General features: G+C 42.8%; 1 protein-coding gene across 4 annotated transcripts in view; it reads right to left on the reverse strand.

Moving 5' to 3' along the window:
- zbtb46 (zinc finger and BTB domain containing 46) overlaps positions 1 to 14,386 on the reverse strand; it is a 61,604-nt gene that overhangs the window by 41,600 nt on the left and 5,618 nt on the right. The gene's annotated exons all lie outside the window — the stretch shown is intronic.

Below are 14,386 nucleotides of genomic sequence, written 5' to 3' on the forward strand. Positions count from 1 at the left end.
TTAACTACAGATGTAACATCATGAAATTTCATAATAGTATATTGTACCATTAAATGTACAGTATGGGAATACGATTGCGCGGCAGCAGAAATGATACAGTGTAGGAGCAAGGATATTTAAGCAATTTTGTAAATTTCTCTGAAAGAAAACAAGATCATCACATTCAAGCATTTCTCCTTTAAGTCCATAAACATGTTTGATGGCCGTAGCTATGCTCAAACCCTTTGCTCACAATGTTGGTATCATTTTCATGTGAGGGGGTAAAAATAAGCAAATTTAGCTGAAGCAGTCCTTTAAAAGACGAGCCAGGGTAAGGATATCTCAGTAATGACTGTGACATAAAAACAATGACATCAATAGAAACCACATCTCAACTGTCGTAGTTTGATGTCTAAAAACAGCCCAGTAACAAATAGTCAAAAATCTCTGTGTTTAAACCTCTGACAGGTTCATTTGTGTGTGTGCGCGTGGGAGTGTGTGTCTGCGAGAGAGAGAGAGAGTGTGTGCGTAAGCTCATTAAAAATGTCAGTTTAAAAGCATGACACTTTCACAAAACAGTTGAGAGGGAGAAAAACACCTCATTTAGAACAAACCACTTTACCATTAAATTTATCAATAAACACAGCCTCAGTTCCTTGTTATTTTTTTTCCCCCATCTCTCCTTCGACTGTGAATATTCAATCAACTGCCTAGTTAAGACGGAAATTCACCTCTTGAACCTTCACCTCAGTGTTTCTGATCTTGCACAGTTCAGTCTAGGTTGTGAAGACAAAGTTTTTCTGAAGACTACAGAGAAAAGACTCTTAATGACAATTTGTGAAGCTGCTCAACTGTCAGTGAATGAAGATCCAACTTTTCAATATTCATTGACAGGATAGTGTGACAGGCTTACTGGCATATTGTATTGTTAATCTTACAAAATAAAAGCCTCAGGAAAGCTCAAGATTTCAACTTTTACAATATTTTATCCTATAAAGATTCTTAACTTTGGGCTCACAAATACTGATCTAAGATGTGAATTTTTTTCCTGGACTAAAGATTATTGCCTGTGTTTTTTTCTCTGTACTAGTTAGACGACATACAAGAGGCATTTTGGTGGTTAAGGCCACAGAGAGAGCAGAATACAAGGACACGAAGGAAGATCGCTATTTTGAACCACTCAGCGAGGTGGTGAAAAAACAAAGAGAAAACACATAAGCCCTTGCAAACAAAAACATACACACGGGTGCGGGGTGAAAGAAGAAGACGAACACACTCACACACACGCAGGCAGTGCATTAGACAGAACATTAGCAGCCGCCGCTCCCGCTCTCGTCTTGGTGAGGGCTAAATCGCGGGGACGCAGAGTGTTACCAAACGCAGCAGTGATTTGTTTTGGGAACGCCACAGCTGTCAGATCTCGTGGTCCATTCTGAGAGATGACAGCTCGGGTTGGCCAAGGTGACAGCAGCGTTTGCTCGGGGGCCGGCACACTTCAGGTCATGTTTAGCAAAGCTCTGCTCAACCTGATGGCTTGTAAGATCAGATAAATCCACAGTGTCTCCCACGTCCACTTGGACAAACACACCTCCTAAGAACAGCAGTGGACGAGCGGATGAACTGATGGAGACAACTGCTGAAGCTTTTCTTTCTCAATAGAAAATAAATAAATAACTGCCTGGGTCTGATCAATTCATGGTTACCTCACAAGTGTTCACTTTGGCTGACGTTTCTTTAAGTCATAGAAATAAAGAATTGTGAGGAGGAAGAGGAGGGACAGAGTCTCAAAAGGCAAGTTTCCACGCATGTTTTTATCCTACAGCTCACACATTTCTAAGAAAAAAATATAATGGCAGTCTAACCTTGAGATATTCTTTCCTTTCTGTGTTGCCCTGATAGAGGTATTGAGAGTCTTCACCTCTCACCTTTGGAGACAAACCGAGCGGCTTTAAAGACACAGCAGCTCACCTCCTCCTCTCTCTGCTCTTCTTCACCCAGGGCCACAGGCACATTTAATTGTCTGGCCTGTTCTACAGTATAAGCTCCCACTCAAAGCCACATAAAACACAGAAGAAGTCATTTATTCTCTGAGAAAAAGCTCAATACCCTGCTATTCCTTGTTTTTTCCTGGGTCACTGTGCAGCACACGCAGGTTAGCAGCCCCCATATGAAACGTATCTATCGGCAGCTCAGATGAATCAGTGACAGAAAGCCAGCTAAACCAAATCAACAGCTGGAACAAGGCTGCCATTGCTCAAATGTTGCATGGGTCAGGCTCCCACAGCTCTCCATGTCAATCTACTAGGCTATATGTTGCCAGTTTTTGAAGTCCCAGGATGAATGAGTAACAACAATAACAAGCACTCAAGCAAACACACAACATGCTACTGATAATAACAACTATTTACTCAGCAGCAGAGTGGATGAATTTAAAGAGAAATTTGTCTCTGAGATTTCTGACTCTGCTCCAATATGATGGAGGGGAATCGAATTTAATTTGTGGTGCTCATGGCATTGAACATTTATATTAAAAAAATAAATTTCTTTCCAGTCCTAATTACTCAAGATAATTGACAGCACAAACTGTCAATAGTTTTCAGGGACTCTTTCTTGGATGTTTTTTGGAAAGTAGTACCAAAAAACATTGCATTCCCCTCTATTGTATTGGGGTGGAGGCAGAAATCTCTAAGGGATAACAAAATCTGGACAAATAATGGACAAGTATGTGAGAAGAATTCCTTTTTTTTTCATACAACCCTGTTATGCAGTAAAGCGCAAACCTTGACAATTTTGGTATTGTTTAGAATTTCAAATAATCCAGTGTGAGGGAATAGAGTAAGTCTTTTAACTGGGACTAAAGTTCATTAGCGCAACTTTTCATTCTCTGTGGTAATGCGTGTCCAAAGAGCTAATGATAATGTCAGTGCGGTACTGCACTCCGATGCAGGAGGCCACGTTTCTAAGGGAGCATTAGAGTGTACGTTTGTGTGTATGTGGCGTGAGTGTGTGGCTAGGATTGCACCCAAAGACATGTTAAATGGTGCCTCAAATTTAACAAAAACAATGTTCAGTGGAGGGTAAAACAACAGAAAAGGAGAGAGAAAGAGACAAAGAAAGGGAGAGGTCTAATCAGATTTATTGCTTCAACAGACTCAGATACATACTGAGTTAGTAGTTAGGCAGAGAAGAGGAACTTTAATGGAGTGCGCTTTGACCTCTAAACTCTGTGCTTGCCTAATTGGCTTGTTTAATTTCAGCATGTCCAAATCCCTCCTGTCAAAGACCCCTTTTTCAGAGGAACCATTCCCAACGCTACCCCTACTACAGCACATAAACACCCACAAAAACCTCTCCAGTGTTCATTCTGGCTTTTCATTTCCTCAGAGAGCTACTCCATCTTTCCCCATGAGCTTAGACCATCAACAGGATCCAAACCCCCGCTCCCTCTACAATGCGAGTACAGCCTTGATTTATAGCACACTTTTTTTTTTTTTCCCAAATACACACTTGACACAAGATGGGAGAGTAAGATAAAATGAACTTGTCAGACAATCAAGTAAAGAGAGAGTGGCAGAGACTTTTGTGTGTCATCCAAAGCATTAGTAGTCTCACCAAGGCTACAGAAACTAAAGCCTGCTTTCAGGATGTCACAGAGCAGAAAAAAAGCTTTTCATCCCTCTATGAAATTTCCCTGCAAAAAAAAGCAAGGAAAAAGTCATCAGGAGGCAGGTTGACAGTCTGTGAGCGCTTATTTGTGGTCAGAGTCGATTGTTTCAGTAGAGCATGCCACCAGAGCTCCAAGTCCCTGTCACCCTTCTGAGGCCAAATCAAAAGTGAATGTCCTCCTTAACTCCCCCCTTCCCTCATACAAAACCACACATGATCAACAGCCCTGTTCCCCTCATAACACACACACACACACACACACACACACACACACACATATCCTGCCCCTGCCCCAAAATACACAAACACATGCAAGAACTAAAAAACACACAAGTTCACACACTTAACAGGGCCGTCATGGCATCACACCCGGTTTGTCCTGGTCACATCAAAGCAAAGTCACTTTAGGCCCCAGCCAGACGACTAAAGAGATCAGACGTGTGATGGAGTGAGAGAATGGGGCTTCCTCCTTCTTGTGCTTCTCTTTAATGCAGCCTGTCCCTCCGAGCCACTTCTCTGCCTCCTTGACCGCACAGGACCGTGGGGAGACAGAGTGCAAGGTCCTTCTGGATCAAAGGCAGAGCGATACTTTGTTTGTACGGGGGGTTTAACACAGGCAGCTTTTACAGCGGCCTCATGCTGTGATTTCGCGAGGTATTCAAACAGACCACTGGATGAAAACATTTCAACGCGTGAAACATTTTCAAGCAGGATGTTAAGACATGATTACCCAACATATTTTAGAATATAAAACTCACATGCAGCACACTCTCTCTTTGGTAGCGCCTGTCATTAACATTCGTGCAGGTATAACTGCTGCAGGTTCCTCATATGTTAGCACTATCCAAACAGTTTGATACACTTGCAGTTATATTTATTCTGAATTAAGGGATTTCCAGTTGGTCAGGGCAAATTACCATTTAGTGGCCAGTGGGCTGCTTGCAAAATTGCCACCCTCAGCTAATCACACTACATTCAAATTGTGTTCCTCTGCTCGACAAATGTAACAATTCTGCTCATTATTTGATAAAATGGCTTTGGTTGGATGAGCATGTCAAACTGAGAGTTCACAGAGCCTCGCATGTGAGTGATAAAATAAATAAATAAAACCCATTACTAAGTAAAGAGCAAAAACAGACTGACATGCAGATAGAACTTGTGCAGCTAATGGACATTTGCTGCAAAAATACCAAAGAATATGTGCATTTTGGGTAAATTAAAGATCACTGACACAAATTTTTTGCCATCTCTACTGATGTTTTAATTCACTCTCACTGCTCTCATCAGCATTGTTTCTAGCAGCAGCAGTATTGTTTTCAGCAAAATAGTTTTAAAATGACTGTATGCTATCCTCCCAGTACACAGTAAACAGTGGAGAGACACAGTAAGTGACTAGCTAGTAAAGAGTATGGAGCATTTAGCAGCCGAAGAGCCAGGAGTTTTTGGAGACCAAAACAGAGCTAAAAGACAGTGGACACATTCATCTGGTGGCCAAAAACACAACTCCAAATGAATGCTAATGTTGCGCTGTTGAATGTGTAAATAAGTAACTGTTTGCTAACTCATTTGCCATATCCACTTTATGATGTTAATAGTATGAGAATGTTATGTTTGCAGATTATTAGGCTGCATCTGATGGTCAAAATCAGTTATTGGAGATAAAAAAAGCCCTTCTCCTTATTACACATATTAGGCTACAGTTTGTCATTTGACCGTACTGTTCTGAATAGTTTGACTTGTCTAAGCGCAGTGCTGCAATAAATCTCCAATCTTTTGCACCAACACATTATCTGTTCATCTCATTTTTACCTTTAAGGATACTCTAATAGCATTGAATTCCCTCCTTTTCACATCTCTACTTTTATCTTGGTCCTGTCGCTGAAAATCAGCAGGGAGGATGCAGTAAAAACTGGCCAGAGATTGAAGAAGTGAATGAATGTGAAGAGGAAGGAGGAGGGGATTTCAAGTCAGGATTCAATAGCCAAGAGTTGGCATTTATGTTGTCAACCATCTCAGCTTCATGCTGCAGCTGCAAAATTTTTATCAGTTAAGCTAAAAAAGCAACACGTTCCTCTTTGCACATTCTCCAGCAGAGACTTGCACCAGCACACTACCATATCATAGCAGGCAGTTTTCAGTGGTAAAGGCAAACAGGTTGGCAGGTCTGCACTAAATGAATTATATATTATGTAAACCTTTCAAAACAAAGTGAAATAAATTACGTTAGCCTAAAAAACATATTAAGAGAATCTCTGACATGGTGTGCTAATATCTATGAAAAATTAAATAGGTACAGGAAGAAAGAACTGGTCTGCTTGCAAGTGGACCTTTTCCCATATAATGAGAGAAAAATACTGGAAAATGACAGCATGCATAAGTGGAGTTAAAATTATATTCAGCTGGACAATAGAGACACTGTTCTTCGAACACATGACAGCATGATAGAGGACAGCCATTTATTCCTAGTGTAAAATATACTAGTTCCTCTACAAAAAATGAAAGTTGAATTAAATTTAAAAGTTTGCTAGTATTATTTAAGTCCACAATAGAATACTGCATGTGTGATAAATGTTACTGATGTCAACTGTGTTGCGTGTGGGTGTGGGGGTTAGGTAAGGTCATTGTGAAAATGGGTTGAGGTTACACAGAACTAGAGCAAAGGGGAAAAGTGAAGAGAGAAATAAGGTAAAGAGTGGAGCAAAGACAGATAAAGAACAGTGAAAACCAGAAAGAAAAGGGAGAGCAGAATCACAGAGACAGCAAGGCTAGAAAGATAGAGACAGAAGATAAAAAGAAGGGGAGACAGGAAGAGAGGGGAGAGTGACTCAGGCAGCCAATATTTTTTAAACAGCTTTGCTTCCACTCAACTGGGCATCAAGGCCATTATCCCGGGGTTAATCCCCAATCCGACGGAGCTGGCAGCCTTCCGGGACAAGCCAGGGTGGCAGCCCATCACCAAGGCAGGCACGGACAAAAACAACACGCACATACTCACACTTGTGCACACACAGCCAGACACAGACAGGCATGCAAGCTGCAATTAGAATAAAATAACACAACAAAGCTATTAGCTGTGCTTCTTTGCCGTTTATTTTGTGTTGAAAATAAGCTACTGTTCGTATTTGTCTCTCATTTTATCTCTGCCTCTGACTTCTTCATATCTCCCTGCAAGTGTTCGGGTTGCCAGTCCCCCTTGTTTCTTTTATCACACACCCTCCATCTGTCCACCTTTATTTTCTCCACTTCCCCACCAGCTCTAATCATGCCACATTTTGCACCTTTACCTCACTCTCCCTTTCTCTGGCTGTGCTCTGCTACTTTGGCCATCATCCAGGGATACAAGGTGGAGGAAGAGATTGACTCAAAGAAGGATAGCCATGTCATGTGGAGAGGGACCAAAGAGGATCCAGGAGGCTTAGGGAGACTTACTAAAATTGTAAATGTGCGGCTGTTTCAGCCTTTTCAAATGTTATTGACTGAATGGATCACATTCTGATAGTGAAACGAGTTATTTCACTCGGGTTGTGACGGTCAAATATATTGAGCCACCGTGTTAAAGCTGCCGTTTTGGCTGCTAGTAAAAGTTACTTCAAAGCACGGACACTTCCTGTCGGCTCAGAGGCATTGCAAGGCTACCCAACCGACCAATCACAGAGCTTACGGTCCGTGTCAACTCGACGTGTAGTTACATTTCTGAGGAGGTGCACGTCAGGCTACGTCGTAGGTGACGGCGTAGGGTAGGGGGCTACACAGAAGCTACACCGTCGATTTGATGCAGAAATATAAATTGCACTTTAGTGTCCAGTGACCCACAAAGAGTCAGTCATACTATTTGACACACAAAGAGCTTAAAAAAGGGTGTGAAATGCCATATCACCCCATCTACCTTTTTGTCTTTTGTCTGTGTCTTCCTCTTTTACACTTGCGCATGTGTGCTTGTATGTGTGTGTGTAGTTTCTGGGCTATCTTTCTCTCTAGGCCCCTAAGCCTGCTATGTCTCCCATGGTAGCTCCCTGACTGACGACCCGGGGCTTAGCCTAAATTCTCTCTCTATTAAAAGCTGTGAAATGCAAATAATGAAACATCTCATTACCACTGTCGGAGAACCCAAAATGAAAGGAGGGGGAGAGCGGGAGGGAGGAGCGGATGAGGAGGACTGTTAAGACAACGAAGCGGGCAGGAGAAAGAGGGCCGTGCAGGAGGGAGGGAGGGAGGCAGAGGAGGGAAGGTGAGAGGACAGGGAGAAACGAGAGTGAGAGCCGGAAATAAGGGAGTGGAACAAGAGGAGGAAAGGATGGGAGAAGAAAAGGGAAGGGAGGATGTGAAAAGGGGAGGGGAGGGGAGGAGAGGAGAGGTGAAGGGATGGGAACAGATAGCCAGACAGTGAGTCTTTTGTTTGATGTGTTGCCGTTTACATAGACTGCAGCCAGGATTGGCCACCTATGCAAACAGGGGTGGAGCCCTGATGAACTGTGAGTTAGGAGGTGTCATTCAAATGCCAAACGACCAGCGTTGGAATCTTCCACTTATCTACTTCATACTAAAGTTAAGTGTAAAAACAGACCATCAGTCAACAGCTTTTCATTGCAGCTACAGCACAATCACAAGTAATGGAAGTGCAGGTGATGTATAAGCTTTTAAAAAGAGCCCAAAAAGAATATGTGTATATGTACGTGTGTTGAATAATCATTTTATTATGCCCCAAGAGGATTATTAGTTACTGAGTTTTACTTTTTATCATTAATCACAGCAGAACTACTGCAGCTATATACCAATGCGTGACAGAACTTCTCCCTAATTATTCAGATTTAAGTATAATTTTAAGACAGGAACAGGCCACTTCTTTGAAAACATATCTGTGTGGTACAGGGAAGTGAAATCACCTACAGGAAGTGTCTGTATTTGGTTATGCAGGTGGGAGGAGATTGGTGGTAGTGGTAATGGTGGAGGGGGAGGAGGAGGGGTGGGTCCCCTTGTGACAATGACCACATCACCTTGTGTGGTCTCCTGATGTACAACCCAGTTTCATCACTGGAACAGATTGGAGACTCATCTGCTGATGTATAAACCCCTGATATCATGAGGGAATTCACGGGAGGTGGAGTTTTAAGGTGCAACATTGTCTAACAGCAGGATTAGTTCCTGACTTCTGGGAACTCTGCATGTCGTGTAAGGGTTTTTTTCTGGTCATAGACGCATCATATTTTTTTTTCTTTTTGCTTTCCTTACCAGGGATAGTGTAACTGCGGGGTCAGAGTTTTACTGTACTTGTTGGGAAGGGAAAATAAAGACAAGCATTCAAACTACTACTTAAGCTATCCAATACATTTTGCCGACAGACTTTCTAGTTTCAATTTTGTGCTTACAATATACACACTCAAGTATGTTGACACCCAAACAAAGTATGTGGACACCTGAAACATTTCACCCATTTATGATTGTTGAAAATCTCATTTTGAAACTGCGGGGATGAATAAAATGCTATAAAAGCCTTTCATTTTCTGGGAAGGTTTTCCACAAAATTTTAGAAGGGATGCAGGATGCAGTGGTGTTGGACGATAAGGCCTGGCTCGTAGTCGGTATTCCAGTTCATTCCAAACGAAGTTGATGGGGTTGAGCTCACAATTCTCTAAATTGTTGTAGCAAAATTGGAAGCACACGAAGAACGAGTCATTCACAGTTTTTCTATGCAAGTGCTGTACTTAAGTACAATTTTACCATACGTGTACTTTATTTGAGTATTTCCATTCTGTGCTATTTTATATTTCTACTCCACTACATTTAATGGAAAAATATTGTACACATAATAATAACTAGTATTATTATTATCTGCGAGAGTAGCCATTAAGTATATTGAGTACTTTTAATTTTGATACTTTAGGTACATTTTGCTGATAATATTTCTGTAACATTATTACAGAACATGGCATTTTTCTGCTTTAACTTAAGTAAAGGATCAGAGTAGCCAACTTCTTCCACCACTGACAATAAGGGATTTCAACTCACATTTGGGTGAGCCCATGCTGTAAATAAATGAATTTTCTTTTAATTCTCCCATATCTCTGTTGCTGACTTTTACATCCCTTTGCCTTGTCTACTCTGGTTTCACTCCATTTTTATCATTTGGTGAATGTTTTGAAAAGCTCCAAATGGCTTTGTGGCTAAAGTGATGATGACCAGCTCAAAACTCACATTTAACACCCACCCTGATCTCTCTCTCTGCCAGCAAGCCACTCAGAGAGAGAGAGAGAGAGAGAGAGAGAGAGAGAGAGAGAGAGAGAGAGAGAGAGAGAGAGAGAGAGAGATGTCCAGACCCTTCCATAGGTCTTAACACAAAACCTGTCATAGCAAAAAAGCAGCGTGTCACAACTCAGCTAGACAAGACTGTACATGACTGTACCAGGCAGCATGTTCCCCTGCAGTTATAACAGTCACTGAAGCCACCAGCTACAAAGGTTTCAGCCAAGAACACACACACACACACACACACACACACACACACATACATAGAGTAAGTGAAGAGTACTGAGGAAATGAAACAGAGGGTCACCGGGCGGAAGAAATAAAAAAAAAAATGAGTGCATCATACAACAAGACCAGTCCTAAGGGAATAAATATCTGAAATGTCTGAGGACTAAAAGCTAATTGTTGTTTGTTAAAATGTGTGGCTTTTGAATGTGCAAGTGAATAATGGTGACTCACTGCGGGTGGCCAGTCGCTATCTGTTGCCGAGGCGGGTGTCCAGAGAGTGTGTCTGTGTGTGTAAGGGTAACTTGGTGTGACTGTCGCTCTGTCAGACAGCAAACAGAGGCATCTTTCTCAAATCCACACTGGGCCGCAGCTTACAATGAGCTCATGCAAAGAGGGGAGCAAAAAAGCTGCAGCTTAAGTGTGTACTCACAAGGACAACAGGCACACCCTCCGTCCCCCCAGAGCAAATATTAAAAGAGACTTCACTCCCAGCTAATTTAATTCACAAACACTCAAGAGCACACACAAATAAGGAAAACACATAATTTTACTATATTAACTTAGCCCATGACATGCAACATTCACTAATAACACCAGTAACTAGCGTTCCCACATCCTGAGCAGCACAGTGATTTACATATAGATAGAGAAGTGTTTATGAAAACACATTTGTATATAATAGCCCGAGGCTGCGTTGTCACTCATCAAGCTGATCAAAAAGCAGCCACTATACAACACTGATGAATCTCGGAGCGCTATTGCGAATCTGTCCTTCAAGAGTAGAAAAAAAGGAGGTGAGATAAAGGGAAAGAAATCAAGGGGAGAGGAGAGGAGCGTCTAAATATAGAGAGACTCACATTTTTGGAGTCAGAAAAGAGACAGTGAAGGGTAAGAAAGAGGGAGGGAGACAGGGAATGCAAGAAGAAAAAAAGAGGGAAAGGAAAGTGAAGAGAGACGGGGAACAAATAAAGCAATAGAGATGGAAGAAGTAGCACTGAAGCAGCAAAAGAAGAATAGAACACAGAAGGAGCGTCAGTGTAGCTCGAGATCGATGGTTGCAAAGCCTTGGCAGGTTTCTCATCTACAGTAGGGTTGCTCAGTGGACTACGGAGACCTGGACATGGAGGACACTCAATTTTGTCTGCGAGAGTTCAATTTACCGCACAGTACATCACCGCAGACGTTCATCAATACGTGGCATTGATACTGAAGGCCTGCCCCTTCAGTGATCTTTTTAGACGTTTCAACACTGACCGACTTTACTCCTTCTCCTGAGTAAATTCTAGTACCAATCAGTGAAGATGCAAAATCATTGAAGTTCATTGTCTCCCTTGTTTCTGTGCTGTGCCTTGATTGGCTTTTCTGGGAGGGATTGCAGCAATTTACTGCTATATATTTTCTAAAGTGACTCATAAAAACCCCCCAACTCCCAGCAGATTTCAAGTCAAGTTTCAAGCAAAGTTTCTTTTTGCTGAAATGGAACTGCTTAAAACAAGCAACTTTTTAATGGACGCTGGTGTGGCTTGAGGCTGAGGCGCGTCCACTGTGATTGACGAAGAGCGAGGTTTGATCGGACAAATGCCTCACCTGGATCCTCAATTTTATCCTGTCCTCTCCTCTTCTGTCATCCTTCTCCCCCTCCTCCTTATCTGTCCTGTCTTTTCACTCAGCGTGTGTTTACTCCAATGCGGTTTGACATTTGACTGTCACCTGTTGATTAACATGAACGGCTACCATGGCTTGCAGGCTTTTGGAACTATTGCTGCCCCCCCCCAATCCACCCACCCGACGGCGACAGAAAGAACTGCAAATTCATGTACAGAAGTGCCACAGCCAGATATAAGAGACACAAAGAGGGAGGGAGAGACAAAAGGACCACTGTGTAAACTCTCATGATCATGCTCACCATCGCTAAGGACAACACCCACCTTGGAAACCTAATTTTGAACAAGTTACACATTCCCACATTGTGAGGCAGAGCCAGTATCAGGTGTCCGTCCAAACCACCAACCACCAATCAACCGCCACCCCCTTCGTGACACACCAGCTCACACACCAAAACAACCAGGAGGGAGGTGAGATAGAAGACAGGAGGGAGGGAGGGAGGGAGGGATGCGTGCGGGGGTGAGAAAGTGAAAGAAAAGAAGAGGGCAAGAGAAAGAGCCAAAGAGAGACAAAGGCAGAGGGAATGACAATGAGTAAAAGGAAGAGTGGGGGGGGGGGGGTAGAGGGGAAGAGATGAGGTGAAAAGCACATTGCCCGCTCACCATGCACTTTCACAAAGCAAAAAACAGAAAGACAGCAACAATGAGACTTCCATGTGTATGCATGTTTGCACGTGTGTGTGTTTGCATTTGTTTGCGCAAATGCAACACTGGAAAGAGCAGTGAGAAGGCTGTTGGGGGAGTTTTGCCCCTCGCCACTGAAAAGAGGATGTGAGCCTACTCACTTCTGTTCACATTCGGATTGGCTTCACCTCTGTTGTTCATAAAGGGAAGTATACTGACACAGGGGAGCTCATAAAATGTCCAGCAACAATGACGGAGCTCCCTTTTCACCACCGATTTGTAAAGTTAACATAATAATACACAAAGGATGCGTTTTTTAAGCTCTGAAAAAAGCTTTTATAAATCAAAATAATCCAACTCCCCCTTTGAGATGTCACCTTCTAACCTAAAGAGAGGAGTTATTCTAACTTGGAAGGCTCACCTTGGCGAATTAATGGGGTGTATAAATATGAGCTAGGGTCAGGGGGGAAGGATAAAAATGAGAAAGAGAACAGGGAGAGGGTAAAAATGAGAAAGGGAGTAGAGGAAGGGTAAAAATGAGAAATGGAGTAGGGGAGGCCACAGGAGGCACCTGGCCCACTTACAGCAGAGGAGGGGGTGGTGGAGGAGGAGAGGTGGAAGATTAAGGAGTGGGAGGGAAAAAGAAAAGAAGAAGGTGGAGGAGGAGGAAAAGGAGGGAGAGGAGGAGACCTGGAAAAAAAAAAAGCGAAAAAGGTAGATGCAGCTCAGATGGAGCAGAGGGCACGGGGGTGAAGGAACGGGGAAAGGTGTGGAGAGAAAAGGAGGCAAGAAAAAAAAAAGAACAGATGAAATAATGGGAAGGGGGTGGAGGGCATAGGGAGAGTTGAGAGCAGGAGAGGCAGAGAGAAAGAGAGAGGGGAGGTGGGGGCTGGAGAAGAAGAGGTGGCCTTGTGATGCTGAGAATGGAGGTGGTGTATTTATGCGCGGGATGAATGTGCATGCGTCTCTTTGTGTTTGTGTGTGGGTGTCTAAAATTATGACGAAAAACTAACACCTCACCCAAAGTATGAATAACCGACCACAACAGGCCAATGTAGGTTCAATCTCTTCTCCCAGCTCATTCGAACAGCCTGCCTATACCACTAATATCCCACTAATACCACCCACAGTCCTCGCTCCACCTCACATCAATGAATATTTCATGTCCTGATGGCACTTTTAAAGCAAAAACTAATTAGCAAATCCAAGTTGATCTGGCATTAGTCATATCAGGCCAATTAAAAGCCCAGTCCTACTGTACATGTTAATGGCAGCGAAGTGGAATAATTGTATGTTGAGCAGGGGAGAGAATGTTAAACAGGCCTTGTTAGCAGCACTTTAGCACTCTACCCAGAGTCCATGGCTGGATTACAAAACTCTACAAAGCAGGATAATGTTCATCAGAAACACACACACACACACACACACACACACCCATACAGAGGCACACGCACGTCTTTGAAAGCGCCAAACGAAAACTCCATCTCCAACTCAATCCATTAATTAGAGTGTCGCCATCAATTCCATGGGGTCAGGTCTGATACTTATAGCTAAAGAAGAGAAATATTTCCAGGGAAAAATATGGTTTTATACTTCAGTAATAATATTAAACAGGGATCCAAATACTGGCAGAAGCTCACAGGTCAGATGTTGCACGGTATTGGTGGGAGAAAACCATTTTCTGCTCCACACGCTGTTTCGGCGGTCAGCACCAGTCAACACAAGGTTGTAGAGACAGTGTTTGTGTGGTATTGAGTAGAGAAAGGTGTTGGTTTGTATTTGAGTCTTTACAACCTTCCCTCTGTGTGTTTTTTTTAACGCAGGAGTTTAGATTGAGACAGACAGCACTGACACACACAGACTAAACTGTGCTGCACGAAAAAAAGAGACAGAATAACAAGGGCTAGAACTCTTTTGGAGTGGATGTCTGTTTCATCACGCCCCCTCCTCCCTCCCCCCTTCTCCCCATTCTCTCTCCTTCA

This window comes from Micropterus salmoides, unplaced genomic scaffold (assembly GCF_014851395.1).
Source record: "Micropterus salmoides isolate LMB-PRFRI ecotype aquatic unplaced genomic scaffold, ASM1485139v1 Ms_hic_scaffold_16, whole genome shotgun sequence".
Taxonomy (NCBI): domain Eukaryota; kingdom Metazoa; phylum Chordata; class Actinopteri; order Centrarchiformes; family Centrarchidae; genus Micropterus; species Micropterus salmoides.